At 37.1% G+C, this 16,746-nt stretch overlaps 1 protein-coding gene across 1 annotated transcript in view; it reads left to right on the plus strand.

Moving 5' to 3' along the window:
• The first annotated feature begins 2,258 nt into the window (after positions 1–2,258).
• Positions 2,259–16,746, plus strand: part of PELI1 (pellino E3 ubiquitin protein ligase 1) — a 45,950-nt gene continuing 31,462 nt past the window's right edge. The window contains exon 1 of the mRNA XM_011381865.2: positions 2,259–2,642. The gene's annotated coding sequence lies outside the window, so the exon portion shown is untranslated. The remainder of the gene's footprint in view (positions 2,643–16,746) is intronic.

Here is a 16,746-nt window from a genome sequence, read left to right on the forward strand (position 1 = left end):
ATTCCCTACCTCTGTGAATGGCATCACTAGCTCATAATCACAGAAGCCAGAAATCTGTGACTCATTCCTCTCCTTCCTTGTAGTAGATATTGTGATCCTCCCACTTTCGTTCTCAGCTTCAATTCTTCTTTTGGGTAACTTTCATTGAGATATCCACACCTCCTCATCATAGCTTTGTGAGAAGCTGACTCCTTTGGGTATAGGGGCAGGACATATGTCTTTATCCTAAGATACTCAGTTTCATGCCATCCCCTAGCCACCATTTTTAGTTTATGTAGACACATGAATCAATTCTTGAGGCTTCTGGGAAAGTAGTTTTCTTTCTGAAAGAGTTTCCAAAAATGACTCTCTGTTCTTGTCTCTTCTTGGACCTCATGGCAAAACTTACAGCCACAGGAATTGTTGGCAACTGTCTGTCATTTGACCATAAAAAGTTAATACTAAAGAAGGAAATGCAATGAAACAAGAAAGAAATGTGTCCTTAATGACATCTGGAGCTGTTGGAATCATTCGGCCCTGTAGTCCATCTTTTTGCTGGACTTTTTATCTAGACAGATCACTGTTGGTTTATTGGTTAAGCCAGTTAGAGCTGGATTTTTCATTGCTTGTAACCAAAAACATCATGAAGAATAACTTTCCTTTATCCTTTATTCCCGAACACAGGCAATTACACACTAGGTTCTATTAATTCTTTCCCTCAAACAGTGTCTGATTACCCAGCTCTGTCGCCTGCCCCTGCCAGCTTAGGTGCTCTGCTGAATCAAAACACTCTCGGGTCTCATGCCTCTAGTACTTCTTGCTGCCCTCTACCCCCATCCCGAATTCTCTTACCCACTTCTGTCTTCCCACTCCTCTACCAAAATACACAAACACATTAACTCCTAGTCACCCTCAAGTTCAAAAGTTCTCTGGAGTGTTTTCTGATCTGGCCTGAGTCTGGAGGTAGCTGTATATCAAAGCACCTGGCATACTTTCTAATTACAGTATTCATCACACTGAGGCTGTTTATTTACCTGCCTCCTCCGCACAGTAAGTACTTTGAAAATAAGGAATGTTTCTTTTATATTCTTGTATTTCTGCTTCTGGGACCTAATAAAGTGCTTGGGATGTAGTATACTCAATAAATTTTTTTGAGTGAATAATTATGTGGTGTACAAATATAAAGATTTCTAATCTTGAGACTCAACTTTTCCTGCTCTAAATGTGTTTCCGATTTCTATGCATTATCTTTTTTTCTTCTATGGTATGGGGTTCTAGGTAGGCAGAGAAAGAAAACAAGATCTTGGGATAGGTTGCTTTTAGTCAGTCCTCTGGAAATCCATTAATGTGTCCTGCCTTTCATCACCCTCCTCCACTACCTACCTATGCACACCCGGATGCCCAGTATGGGTGTTGACTTAGCTCACCAGCCCAACAGCATACTCAGACCTTGGTTCAGACTAATCTTATTGCTAAATGGAAGTCTGCCAACATATATATAGTAAACAATTTTCAACTTTCCACTTATCTTTTGAATTTATACTTTATGAAATTCATACTTCTTAAAAATTGTAGGCCTTAAAATAATCTGGATTATTTTACACTGATCAAGTAAAATATAGAGATCTTAACCTTGAACTTTACCTCTGCTGGCCTTAAAGTTAGATGTGCCTAAGTAAAGAAATTAATTATGAGATCCTGATAGCGAATCAGATTCTGATTCTAACAGTTTTATAACCTAATTGTTAAATTACTAGAAGCAACTACATGTCTACAAGTCCTAGGTAAAACAAACAAAAACAAACAAACAAACAAACAAACAAAACCCATGAATCTAAGGCCGAAAGTTTTCGCTTGAAGGAAGGGAAGGAAATGGGTATTTGTGATTCAGGATTTGTGGACTAAAATTAAACAGCAGAGAAGACCGAAATATCGGGATGCCAGATTTCATTGCGGACTTGTGAGTGGTGAGGCTAGGAGTTGGGGGTGGAGCGAAGTAGGAAGGACTAGCTAAGGGCGGGATACCTAACAGCACCATAATACAAGAAAGGCCTTGTTTAGTCAGCAGCACTAAACAAGTTCTCTTCCTTAGTGTGTCGGTGACCATAGTAACAGTGGAGGCTGACCCTCTCTCCCCGAGCATGCGCAGTGCAGAGCGAGAGGGACGCTTCAACAATGTATCCCTTTTTCCCTTCGGTGGGGGAACTACAACTCCCAAGAGACCACAAGGCGCCGCGGCACCGCCTCCCGCTGTGGCTCGGCCCTGTCCCCTCCCTCCTGCCCCGCCCTCCTGCTAGTCCCCTCCCCTCCCACCGAGTGTGTGTCAGTGACCCAGAGGCGGTGTGAGGCGGAGGGACCGTCGGGGGGGGCGCCGCCGCCGCCGCCGCCGCCTCCACCAGCAGCACAAGCCTTGCCGCGCGCTCGGATTTGCGTCGAGCCCTCGGGAGCGCACCACAAAGCGGACCCCGCGCCTCTCCCTCCGCCCGCGGCCCCTCAGCGCTCGGCTCCTCAGCCAACTTCCCGTCGCCCGGCTTGGCCGGCTGGCGAGGAAGGCGGCGGCGAAACGCCGCGCTGTCTGCTCGCGCGACCGGCGCACGCACACTTCACCCCCTCGCTCCGGGTTTCGGAGCCGTGCTGGGATTCCGGCCACCAGCGGTTGTCCGGTGAGTGGCCGCAGCGCGCCGCGGGAGGGGTCGCGGCGGGGTTGGTGAAGGGTGCGGGCAAGGTGGGCGCGCAACTTCCTCGGCGGCTTCCCGGGGTGGCGGGCCGCCTGCGCGCCCCCGCGCCGGAGGCGGCCAGGAGCGGAGTTTGCGGCGCCTGCATCCCGCGTCCTAGCAGGAGGAAGCGCCTTTGTCAGGAGCCGGCGGGGCGCGCCCTCCCCCTCCGCCTGAGAGCGGGGCGCGCGGCGGCCGGGTCCGAGCCCAGAGCCCAGCGCTGGCCGCCAGCTGCGCGAGGGGAGCTGTGCGGGGGTAGGGAGGAAGAGAGAAATGAAAGAAACAAAGGGGGCGGTAGGCTTTTCTTTTGTTTGTGAGAATCTGATAACTTCTTTCTCCTTCCTTACATAACGCAGACTTCTAAGTTAGTCATTCTTTTTATTGTTATGATTATTGTCATCATGTCTGAGTGGCTCTCGCCTTTCCTTTCATCTCTGGATCTCACAGCATTTTAAAACACTGATTAATTACACCTCCGGGCCCCCAAAGAAACAAGTTAATACGCCCGTTTCTGTAAGTGGATAAACTGAGGCCCGGAAGAGCCCTCTAATTGATGGATATGCTTGATCTGCCAACCGCGCCTGGGATTTGAGGAGCTGAAAGCATTTATGAGTAGGAACTCGTTCTCCAAAGTTAAAGATGCTCATTTTACTTATAGGTTAACAGAAGTCTAAAAGAAGTCTGGGTAATTGTTAGGTAGTTCAAACAATAACTCTTTTTACATAGTGTTTGTTTCTTAAAACCTCAAAGGACTCTTTAAAAAGGCTCCAAGTGGGGAAAATGCTGTAAATCATAAAGTCACCTCACCATCTACTTTTATTTTTGTACATGCAGGTCTCTTACAAGGCAAGAGAGCGATGATGGAGTGGGAGGGCAGAGATTTTTAAATGTAGGTTTAACAGATTTTAATCTCTGCACACAAGGAAATGGGTCTTGGTTTTTACAGCACCATCAACCTTTCCATCGTTTAGTCACCAACAAATGTTAAGTGAGCACTTTATCCATAGGTGCTGGTTGTGCTAAAGGCTGAAGCTTTGAGTGTATGAAGAGGTCGTCTATTTGTTTTGGTTCTGAGGCTGTGTACCTATTCTGCAAAATGTCATTTTGTTTTCATAGCAGTTGATCTTTTGTTTCAGAACTGCCTTTGTCTTTTTCAACATTGAATATGTATTTCATGATTGAGGGGAAACGTAAGAGTTTTAAAAAATTATTTAGTTTGCATAATAGTGTGAATATAAAATTTTAAATTGTGAAGAAGGTTCAGTTTCTACAGTTGTTTCAGTTTATGATGTGTTCTTTATAACTAACAAAATGTTTTCCCAGGGTGATCAGATATACATCTCTCAAAACATTGTCCTTACTGTAAATACAATATATGAATTCCTTGTTTATTCATACCAACAGCCTCTTCTGAAGGAAAATACTTAACTCTGAGGACAAGTTTATTTATTTTGGTAGTTGAACCAAACTGGAAGGTGCCAAAAATTTAAATCAAGCGTCATTTCTACTAGTTATTTCCTGAGGTGAATAATGGTCAGAACTGTAGTAACCGTGTGTACTTTCACTTATCTTAAATTCTTTTTAATTTAATTTTGTATTACTAGTTGCCCCCAGATTTTAGACTGTGGTAGTTCCATTAGAAAAGGAAAGTGAGACATCTGTTATTTTGATATTTTCCCCCCAGTCATCTAACTAGTTCCCTTTCTGTAACATATTAAAATAGATCTTGAATTTAAAACAATTGGAAAATAAAACAGTTAAATGTATGGAAAGTTGCATGTAGTGAAGTGGTTATAATGACTCGTCTAATAAATTTACAACTTTTAAGGAGAAAACTGTCACCTAGTTTTTTTATTAGTGTTATGGAAGGCTGTAATGTTAATTGTTGACTTGAAAAAAGTGAAATAGAAATCGTGGCTTAGTGGCAAATTTTTTGGAGGGATGTGGAATCTGTGCTCTCCTTAAAATTATCTTTAAGTGATCTTACAGTTGGTTATGTTGAACTTTTTCTGTAGCATTTACAAATCAAGTTTATCAGAGGTATTTTACTTTAAGGAAGCTACTAGCACAATGTCTTTGCTCAATCACTAAAGTCCAAAGGCAGAAGTTAGTGTTGACCAGCGAAAGCTGGCATCGCAGGTTTCTTGATTTTTGGGGGGACCCCTTAAAGGAAATGACTGAAAAGTACAAGGCAGGGAACTGAGTCTCTAGTACTGCCTAATGGTACAGAGGCAAGTTTCAAGGGGAAGCCTAAGTATGTTTCCATTTGACTTTGTTTCAACTTCATTTCAGGTTGTCAAAATGTCACTGGTGTATTCAGAGTATACGTCAGAATATACCTGTGTTCAGTAGGTCATATGATAAGAACTATAGTAGTTCTGTGAATAACAGTTTTCACTCAGAAATTTCTGTAGCTGATAAAGATTTTAAGCCAAAAGACTTAGAACTTAAAACTATCTTTCTAACTTTCTCAAATATATACATCTTAACCATGGCACATCAATATGAAACTATCCTAGTATTTGTTAAATCAGAAAGGCTTATATGGATTGTCTTATTACATATATTTTAACTATATTAAAATTCCATGATGACAAGTATATGGTGGCACTGAGATGGTTCTAGGAGTTTCTTTGGAAAAATTATGTTATTCCAAAAGTTACATTTGTGTCTTTTAATTGAGGAGAATACAACAAATTTAAGAGCCAGTAGAAAAAAGGAAGACAATCAATAGAATGAAGGAAACCTGATGAAGATGTTTTTAAAGAGTCCTGGCAACATTATTCTAGCTAAAATCTATAAACAGTGAATTCCACTTAGCACTTTCTGTTTATAGATTTCTAGCCATCCTTTTCAGATTCCCTCTAAATAGATCACACAGGAAAAGTAAATAGAAATCATTCTTTCCAGGGATTTGGGCTGTTGGAGATTTTTTTACACATGTGGTAGTGGCTGTTTATTGTTTTCTTGGTTTGAGTTTGATCTCTGCCAGAGAAAAATTTCCCCAGACTGAAGTGTGAGAACCTCAAAATAAGAAATATTGGTCACCAAAAGAACTTGACATAATTTTAAGTTATACCACTAGCTTTTTTTTAATGTTATCTTGAAAGACCACTAATAATAATTTTTCCTTCCAGAGGTTAAAAATAATTGCGTAATATATTATACACGTAGTAGGTCCTACATAATTTTTGATGTTACCAAATGAATTTGCAGGTAATAAAGGGAAAGCACAAGATTTCTTGAGTGAATGTCAAGGAATTTCTGATTTTTTTAATAGAAATAAGTATTGGAGATATATGAACATCTGATTGGAGCCTTTCAATTAGCATAGCTTTCTTCAGAGATAAACTTAGGAAAAGAGAGCTTCATCAGGTAATTTAAGAGAAATGAATTGTAAATGAGTCTAAGACATTATTTTTTCAGAATATTGTACAAAATGTTTTAATTTTTTTTATTTTTTTGCCACAATAAACTTTTATTTCCGAAAAAGTGAGTTCTATATAGTAGTCCTTGTATCACTTCTGTAACAACTTTTATACAGCTCAAAATACCATTTACAGAAAAATAGAATGTGTTGCTGGTGCCTATAAATGGGAAGATCCTGACATTCGTCATCCCCCAGTTAATCTTGGTCATTCATGTTGTTTTTCTTAAAAAAAAGTTTTTAATTCAAAACACATACAATTTACTTCCTTTTCAAAAAATTTATTGCTAATTTTATTTTATAATGAATCTCTTGGGATGTCGCTAATTTTAAATATATGTAGTACCCCTGGTTTCCCACCATCTTCTGCAGTTTCTTTTTTCTGTTAGTGTTTTGGCTACAATTTGCTTTTTCCCCTAAATTGTAAAATAAGCTAAGAAATGTTTAAACATACTTGACAAGAAAGACAGTAATTTATCATGCTAAACTTCAGCGCAGTTTCAACATACAAAGTATTCAACATACAAAGTATGTTGAATCTGTTTTGGAGATAGAAGTACACTTATTTCGAAGGGGGCGAAAGCAGGGATAATAAATAGATTTCACTTTGGGTACCAAATCCGATTGTTTGGTGGTGGCTGCCTAGAGTGTTTGAACATTATTCAGAAAATTGGGAGTCCTTAGTTAGACTCAGCAGGAAAGAGTACCTGTGATTAGCAATTTCTGCTGTTGAGTGGACAGTAGACCTTTGGCATAAATGTTAAATATTCCTTAAGTATTTATTGCATGCCTTTTAGTGTCAGGCACTGGTTTACATGCTGCTATTACACAGGCTAAAATCCCTGCCTTGTGGTGTTCACATTCTAATAATATGACATAGACAATAGATAAATAAATAAAATATTTAATGTTTTAAGGACAAATGACCTGGCTTCTTCAAGAAATAAATAGCAAGAAATAGCAAGAAGTAAGAGACGGAAAGGGAACTATAAGATTAAAAGAGACTTAAAAGACATATCCACCAAATGCAGTGTGGACCAACCTTACTTAGATCCTACTTTGAGCAAACTAACTGTTAAGAAGACATTTATGAAAACTTGGAGGAAATTAGGACATTGACTGGATATTTGGTGAAAAGGAATTGTTAATTTTTTTCGTTGTGGTAATGTGTTACAGTTTTTAAACAAGAGTCCTTACCTTTTAGAAATACAATGTATTTATGAATTAAACTATGATGATCTCAGGATTTTTAATTTAAAATAATTTAGAGGGGAAAGGAGCATAGATGAAACAAGATGGTCTATATTATTGAAAATTGTTGAAGGTAGATGATGGACACATGAGATTTCTTATATTCTCTCTAATTTTGTGTATGTTTGAAAATTTATATAATGAGTAGTATTACATACACACACGAAAATAAAGAAGGGATGTGAGTTTGGGGAGGGAGGAAGATGCAGAAAAGACCTCATTGAGAAAGTGATAGATATTTGAGTAAAGACCTGAAAGAAGTGAGGGAGTAAGTCTTGCAGGTAATCTTGGGCAAGACATTCTAGGCAGAAGGAACAGCTGGCCCTGAGACAGGAGCTTGACTAGAATGCAAGAAACTACAAGAAGACCAGTGTGGCTGGATTAGAGTGAGAGAGCGTAGCAGGAAATTAAGTCAGAAAGATAAAGGCAGGGTAGAGGAGACCAGATTGAGTAGGGCCTGGTTGTCCATCTTTGCTTTAAAGTAAGGATATTTATTTTATGCACATTCAAAATAAGTCTGCTTTAGTCACCCTTGAAGCTATACACTTATTTCAACAATATTAGCATTACTCAAAATATTTTTGGAACTGTTCAAAAAATTGCTTTCCTAGCCAGTTTAAGACAATAGCTCATTACTATATATACTTTATATTTGCTTCTTGTTTTTAAGGAAAATGGGAGTATTAGTCACATGATATCTCATTTTATTTATTAGATATGACTCAGAAAGGATTTTGACAGAATGAAAATAAGGAATAACTTTAGGCTCTTTCTAAAATCAGATCCATTCTGTTTGTAAAAATCAAATCCATCCATAGATTAAAAAGGAGTTTTAATAATGTTCTGGACAATTGTAGAATCGTTTAGAATAAGGATATAACCTTTGAAAGTGACTAAAATGGATGAGGCTTTGTTTGGATATTTAAGTTCTGTTTGATACATTAAAACATATACACTTATACACAACAAGACCATGACCATTTCTTAATACTTAAGTACTCAAAGTAGTTATGCAGGTAAGCTCATTTGTAACATACATTCAAGACTGAAGAGATGGCATTTATAATGAAATTGTATAACTTTCTTGTTGCTATGTCACACACTGTGGAACTGAAAGACTAGCATACTTTTAGCTAGATGAATCTGGCTCTCAGGTCTTTTTATTCATGCTTCAATTATCGGGTTAGTAGTTTCAAGAACATGCTGATTTCCCATAAAGAACTGTTTTGAAGTCTTTATTATTAAAATTATAGAAAAATTGGATCTTACCCTTCAAATGCTTTAAAGCCCCCCCCCCAAAACCCTCTATAAACATGGATTTTCTACATATTCTACTCATGTGACAATATACATGAAGAGATGACTAATTTTGAATGGTTTTTTATAGGAATCATTTTTTACAGGAATACATTTTCTAACCTGAAAAACTAAACTTTTTAATGATTTTTACTCTACTGATAACATTGAATAAATAAAACCATTCTTTTTCTAGTTAATTATGCATAATGGGAGGGCACAATGTTTTCTTTTGTATTTTTAGCCAGTAATATGCAGAATTTAATGGAAGAAAGTAGAATTTGTGAACCTTTATTATATAATAAATCGCATAGTGACCACTAAGAATATAGGTATATAAATGTATAAGGAACACTTCAACAAAGCTTCCAGGTTTAAATGTTTTTTAGAAAATTATTAGGAATCTAGTTCTTTAATTCATTCAGTTTTTGTTCCTTTGCTGTACATATGTGTATATGTGTGTGTACAGATGGGTAGCCAGACTCTTTCTTCATTTACTCTACATATTACCAGGATGAAGCTGTGAGGCTGGATTATTTAATGTGTTTTAAACATTAACTTATTAGGATGGAACACAGAGCCCATGTTTAATTCCTGGGCTTTCCTTTAACCCTGAAAGTCTTTAACAGGCTATCCTTAATTCATCTGTAAAATTAAAATGGCAATTTTTCATGAAGAACTTTGAAATTCTACGATGACGTTATTAATATGGAGTTCCTTTTAAAAATAGCTTTCAGTCTGTTGATTTGGTAGTAGGGTTATGAATCTGGTTTTCATTTTTGTTTTTGTGGAATATATAAATAACAGGATAGAGGAGGAAGAGAAAGAGAGAGGGGGAGGGATAAAGAAAAGGAAGGAAAGAAAAAAATTGGTTCTCACAAAATCGTAAACATGACCATGGATCCAAAATGTCTATGACCTAATGAGCTGAGGATGCAAATTTACAAATGAAACACAGAATTGTAATAGTACAGCCTCTATTCCAAGGAAAAAAGTTGCTTTGCAAAAGGAACATTATATATTTCATGTTGACTTAAACATTATGACCACTATAAAGCCTGTACTTAATTTGGAATTATTAATAATGATAGTTAACAATTAAGAATTATTTAAAAATTCCATTTATTAAGCTCTATCGATTTTTGCAGCATCAGGTTTCAGGTTATTCTTTTTCAGCTTATACATTACAAGATACTTGTATTCCATATCCCTGCCTCTCTCACGTCATCTCTCACTTTCATCTTTTCATCGCTCTTCCAGTAGCTGTTTATCTTCCTTTGCCAGCTTAGTAGTGCCCATTGCGCTTCCACAGTTTTCTACATTTGTCTGCTATTTTGTATACTTATAATATAGGCTTGGAGTGAATTAAGGGCCTTAAACAAATTACATATTGGACAGATGTAATACTTTTCCTTTTTGTCTTACCTATGTAACTTTATCTTTTCTTTCCCTTGTTATTGGTGCCTATTCTGTGGGAGAGACGGTAGATTAAGATAACTGTGTGACGTATAGGATGCACTACTTTTTGAACTGAATAATATTGGAAACAGTAATAAACTCACTAATTTTAAATCCTCATGAGTTAATCCTACATTTGTCCAGAACTGATACCTAAACTGGCAATATTTGATAATGGAATTAATAGCATAGTGGAATTTCAAAAGCTCTTTTCAGCTCTTGGTATATGTTATATTTTCCAAAAACGTCAAATAAACAGGATCTTCATCATCACTGTAATATTAGGTTAATTGTAAATGGCCTTGGGGAAAAACTGTGCCTGGACTTCTGTTGAGCTTTTTGACAGTCAAGAGGAAAAGATAAAAAGGTCAGTTAATGTGGTGAAGAAGTTTGTAACTTCTCTCCTTCCATCCATGGCCAAGGTGATTGGCCCTGATTTTTTGCTACTTGGTAGATGCCTGTTGTAGTGTTCAGCATAGTTGGCTTAATCTTTAGAAGGCATATTGAAGTTCAGTTTTGTTTTTTAACAAGTGAAAACAGTTGGAAGTGCTTTGTTGGTTCTTCAGAACCCTAGTGTTGTATTCCTGGTTCTCGGCAGATATATCCACAGTACTTCACGTTCCTCAGGGTTTACGCCAAATTTAATGGACTGCATGTACTGGAAGCACTAAAAGCTGATTTCCTTTCATTTTAGACTACAGTTAACACAGTGGATTTTTCTTCAAATCGTTTCTCACCACCACACTTTTAAATTTACCAACAGACCAAAACATTCCAAATTACAAAACTAGTTAACTTTATCACTCATGAGCAAATGTGTTAAAAATGTGTCTTTTGTAAAGTACTACCTGCTTCTAATTAGAAACCACAGTACTATAGACAGACTTCATGTATCTGAAAGCTTTTTAAATTTACTTATTACTTTTCTGTAATTTTCATTTAAAATGGGATAATTCAGTCTCTGAACTAGTCCTCAAAGAAGCAATGAATTGTGAGGTGGACTCTTAAACTATTCAACATAGAACAGATCTGTAACTTCTGTGATACCAGACCTTTTTTTCAATTCATCAGAGACATTTATTCAACAATAAGAAAATCCCAATTTTCTGAAGCTTCTTTGTTGTGTCTCTTTTAGAAATGGCATGCCAATTTATTTGTGTATAGTTCAGCTCTTACAGATCAGTCTTTTAAGGCTTTAGCCAGAATTTGCCTCTTGAAGCTGTCTTTAAAATGGCTTCCAAAAAGGATTTGCTAGGTTTCAGAACTGAGTAGGCTGTTAATGATTCAATATGCCCCCTCATTCTCCACCCACTTCTTAAATTGAAAGCTCCATCATAGCACCTAGGTTCCCTGCATCATCATGGCTAAACTCTACAGAATTGTCACATGGAAAAATTCACCATAAAGTAAAATTGTCAGAAAACAATCTGAGTCAGAGATCATTCATTGATTATAATGATACAACCTAGAGGTTGTGGGTTTCATTTAAGCCTCTGAATTTATTTACACGTACATGTAAATCTTTATTATAGGGCTTGTAAATTCCGAGGACTTGTTTATTCCCAGTTAAATTTTAATTTGTTTGATTTTTATTATCTATTACATGAAAATCATTTTATTTTTTTATCGAATAAATGTATCAGGAGAAGCAGTGTGATTTGGGATAAAAACCGCTATACCAGAAGTCAACAGACCTAGAGTTCGGGTCCATTTATTATGTGCCTCATATATTTCTCTTAACCTCCGGGCCTTAGTTTCCTTATCTTTTAAGGTCAGCAACTCTATGATAGCCTTCTTTAGAATCAGCCCATGGCAAATATAACTAATCACTGACCCCAAACCAGCTTCAGACTCCTTTTAGGTACAGCATGGTCAGCAGCTGTATGGCTGGCATTCTAGATGAACTCTCTCTGTCATCTCAACCTTGTAAGGTCTCTTCCAGCTCCATATTCCATGATTCCATGACTATAAATGATTTACTATGACTTTAAATGATTTGCCTATAGAAAATGTCTCTAGTTTCTGTGTCTTTACTGCTTCTTCACATTGAGCATTCAGGATTGAAACTTACTGTGTGAACTGAAGAATTCTTTATAGTCAGGGTTATAGCATGTTTGTGTTTCATGTAGTACTAATAGACTGAATGATTTTTGCCCCTCCACCCCAATTCATATGTTGAGACCTAATCTCCATTATGATGGTATTTGGAGGTGTAGAGCCTTTGAGGGGTGATTAGGCAATGAAGGCAGCTGAGCTCTCTTGAATGAGATTAATGACATTATAAAAGACCCCAGAGAAATCCCTCCCTCCTTTTGTCATGTGAGGAGACAGCAAAAAGATAGCTTTCAGTGAACCAGGAATCAGATCCTCACCTGACACTGAATCTACCAGTGCCTTGATCTTGGACTTCCCAGTTTCCAGAACTGTGGGAAATAAATCTCTGTTGTTTATAAGCCATCTAGTCTACGGTATTCTGTTATAGCAGCCTGAATGGACTAAGACATTTGTGATGTTAAAAAAAATGATTGGAGAAAATTCATGGGGGCACTTAAAATTCCAGGTGGAGTGGAAACAAATCAAAATGGTCAGTAAAAACCTGATTTAAACTCATTTCAACTCCTAAATGTTTCTGTGGCCAAAACCTCAGGTTAATGAAGTTCAGAGTTATATTGTGTCTGTTTGGAGGGAACCTAAAGAAGCAGAATCAGTACAAGACTGAGAGACTAGAGTTCTAACAAACTGTTTTTTTAACCTGTTCAGTGTCTTCATCTATGCAATGGTATTAGGCCAGTGCTTCTCAAACATTAATGTCTTGTGAGAACTACCTGTGGATCATATTGAGATGCATAGTCTCAATAAGTCTGGATGGGCCTTGAGATTCTACATTTTTAACAATCTCCCAGATACGTTACTGCTGTGTGCCATGGACAACACTTTATAGAAGTACATGATAGTATGAGGCCCCTTCTGACTTAGAAGGTCTTTAAATCATAACTTTACTTCTTTGTCTCTAGCTGGTTTACATCAAGTTTTATTAAACTTGTTCTTTTCGCAGTCTCTTGTTCTTAGACTCATTCCCTATTTTCTCAGTCTGATAGCTTCTTTAGCTTTGCTGGTTTTCCCTTTCCAGAACCAACTTCATAGGTGGTCATTCAAGTTAGAGGTTAGTGTAATAGAAAGAGGCTTTGGTTTGAAGAAAACTGTATCCATACCTCTCCCCCACTGATTAGCAGCTCTGTTCCCTTGGGCAGTTGACTCAGTTTACTTCTCAAAGCTTTGAATGCGTTCCTAGTAAGATTCTTGAAAGGAAAAGAAATATTATACAAAGCTTTCAGTTCAGTGTCAAGCACAAAGTAGATGCTCAAAAATTGGAAAGTATTTTTATTATTATTGGCACCCTGATTTGGTTTAGTAGAGGAGAAAAAAGAGAGGGGACGATCTGTCCCCAGCCCAGGACCTCCCTTCTGTGTATATTAACTAAAATTCTTCAAACTTACCATGGTCAAAAAAGACCTCTTTATTTTTCTTTCCTTATCTGTTCTGCCTCCTTCAATCCTAATGGAAGTTAATGGATCACTCTCTACATGCCCAAGTCAGGAACCTGTTGATTCTGCCTTGGTTTGGTTTCTCAAGTACTGCTTTTTCTATCTTTTACTTCTATCATTTTGACAAGGTTTGCTCTTCATAATCTTTCACCTGGGCTGTTTTTATCTGTTCTCGCTGGTACTAGTCTTTTCACGTTTCTCACATCCTCCTCCTCCTCTTCACACATCCTCCATACTGCTTTCAAAGTTATTTTCCCACACAGTCTTTAAAAAAATATTTCTTGAATGCCTACTATGTAGAAGACACTGCAGGCATTGAGTATACAGTGAGAGGACAAAATGAGACAGTTCTTTCCTAATGAAAATCACAGGCTAGGAAGGGAGATAGTTTTAAATACAAGTAAATCAGAACAAGGTGTTATGAGAGAGAATAATGATTATATTGGGTGGTCAGAGAAAGCAGTTCTTAACTCTTGAACACTTAAGCTGCTATCTCAAGTGTTCGAGAATGAGGAGACAGCTAGGCAAAGAGCAGGACAATAAAGAGCAGAACAAAAAAGAGCAGGAGAGTTGAGTATGTTTTAGTAGTGAAATAATAAGACATGGTAATGGACAGGATGTGGAGGATGAGGAAGAAGGTGGTATTAAGGACTTCCAGGTTTTCAGTATGAGCAATCACTGGGTTAATAGTGGTACCATTTACAGAAATAGAAAGATTGGGGCAGAACAGGTTGGAGCAGGGGGTGGAATAAATGTAATTATGTCAGTCCCATCTCTAATTCCCCATTTGCTGTAAAATCTGTTCCAAATTCTGTCTTGGCTTGTAAAGTTCTTAAATAGTTGGACTTTTGACCTTCACTTACCTCTCTAGCTTCTCCCTCAGTTTCTCTTCATTACTGTGCTTAAGTCATAATGAAATTCTTACTGTTCTCAAAACACTTTTGAACCTTTGCATATGTTACTCCCTTTGCCTGGAATAAATGTCTCTGGCTGGGGCCTTTTCATCCTTCAAAGCCCATCATGAGTATTATCCTTCTGTAGAGTCTTCTCCAGCTCAGCCAGTTTTAGGTTAGGGTCTCAGGCCTTTTTATTGTTATTTAGTTAACATTTGTTTAATACCTGTTATAGCACTTACCACATTGTATTAGAATTTCTCTTTTAACATGTCTGGACATATTTCACTAAACCATGAATTACACGGGTACAGAGGTCTAACTAAGCTTATTTTTGTGTTCCCAGGATCTAGCATACAAGGTACATAAGAGCTACTCAGAAAATGAACGAGTGGATATTGTTTGTCTGTAAGCAGTCAAACCCCACCCCCTGAACTGGGATGAATGTTCTTTGTTTCTGTGGAGTCGAGACACTGCTTTTACTATACTATATTGAAATTAAATTATCTTACATAAGTTTCCTGAAAACAGGAACTGAATGCTGTTGTTTTTTCTTTCTTTCTTTTTCTTTCATTCTTTTTTTCTTTTTCTTTTTCTTTTTTATTTTTATTTTTTGCGGGGGGAGAGGTCTTCCTAGTTAGTGCCTAATGCGGTGCTTAACTTAAAATCAGGAAAATGCCATTAGACTGTAGTTCCATTACAGAATGCCTCACCAATAGTGTCTTTGGTAGATGGGCATTATGGGGGCTGGAGATAGTAGGAAGGTAGATCCAGTATAATTATAAACATATCTCAAATGCTTGTTATTCTTGATAAAAAGATATGTAAGTATGCTCTAAATAAAATAATAAAATTTAATTATTTGAAATAGCTGTGGAGATCACCTATTATCTCCATATTGCAAAGTCTCAGCAGCATATTTGACACTGTCGACCACATTTTCCTACTTTTTAAAACATGCTTCACTTTACACCACACACAGCTTGATGCTGTTACTTTTTTATTTCCAGAGATGCTGCTGCTTTTTCAGATTACTAAATTTTTGAATTCCTCAAGACTTAGTCTTAGGCTCTCTTCTCTTACTCCAAGGTAATTTAATTTCATCTGTATGTTGAAGAGTTCCAGGTTTGTGTTTCCCATATGGGTAAATATTACCAAATCTCCCCATGGATGTCTCAAAGGTACCACAGATTCCCATGCCCAAGTTCAAATTCGCGGGAGCCTCAGGAGTACCAGACTAAAGAATTTTTTGAAGAATGATTTATTACTTCATAAAAATTAATTTCCAGAATTATCCCTCTCCCTAAAAATTTCTGTTTAGCAAGAGTTGTTTCTATACTAAAATAATCATTTCTAAATAATTGATAATATAAATATTCAAATAAAGAGAAATTGAATATCAGAAGAATTGTAACAATAAACTTTTATTGAGCTACTGTTATATGCTAAGCACTTTGTTTAATTTTCATAACAATCATTTGAGGTAGGTAATATGTTATCGAAAGGTAATAGACTATAATGATTGTAAGTATAGACTCTTAGTCAGAACTTCTCAGGTTTTCATCCCAGATAGCTATGTGACCTCAGGTAATTTCTCTAATCTGGGCCTCAGTTTCTTCATCTGTAAAACAGAAATGGTAATATTATTTATCTCCTAAGAACATTATTAGGAGTGAAAGAATTAATATGTAAAGATCTTTGTAAAATGCCCGGTACTTATTATGATAGGCACTGCATACATGTTAATATTATTTACTTATATTATCTTAGATTTACAGGTAAGGAAATGACAGCTATTAAATGATAGTGCCAGGAGACAAACCTAGACAGTCTGACTCCAGAACTCTTTTAACCACTCTGTTACTTTATTCAACTAATAATAATTTATCTCATCCTTTTGCACACAGACTCTATAGTAATAGTCTCATTGTGATCATAAGAGTATTATAAGAGCATTCACACCTGGTATTTAAAATGTAGATCTAAAATACGCAAGTAGAAGCTCACTTCAGTTAATCTGAGAAGCACAAAGATATTCATCTTAATGTTTTATTCTATGCTTTGTTTGTTTTTCTCCCTTTCTTGTTAGTTAAGTCACCAAGATCCCTGGAAAGTAGAAGTACTACTTCCATATTACTCTTACATATCTTTAGTTGTTGCAATTTACATACTCTGTTAAATCT

This window comes from Pteropus vampyrus, unplaced genomic scaffold (assembly GCF_000151845.1).
Source record: "Pteropus vampyrus isolate Shadow unplaced genomic scaffold, Pvam_2.0 Scaffold453, whole genome shotgun sequence".
In the NCBI taxonomy this organism is placed as follows: Eukaryota; Metazoa; Chordata; class Mammalia; order Chiroptera; family Pteropodidae; genus Pteropus; species Pteropus vampyrus.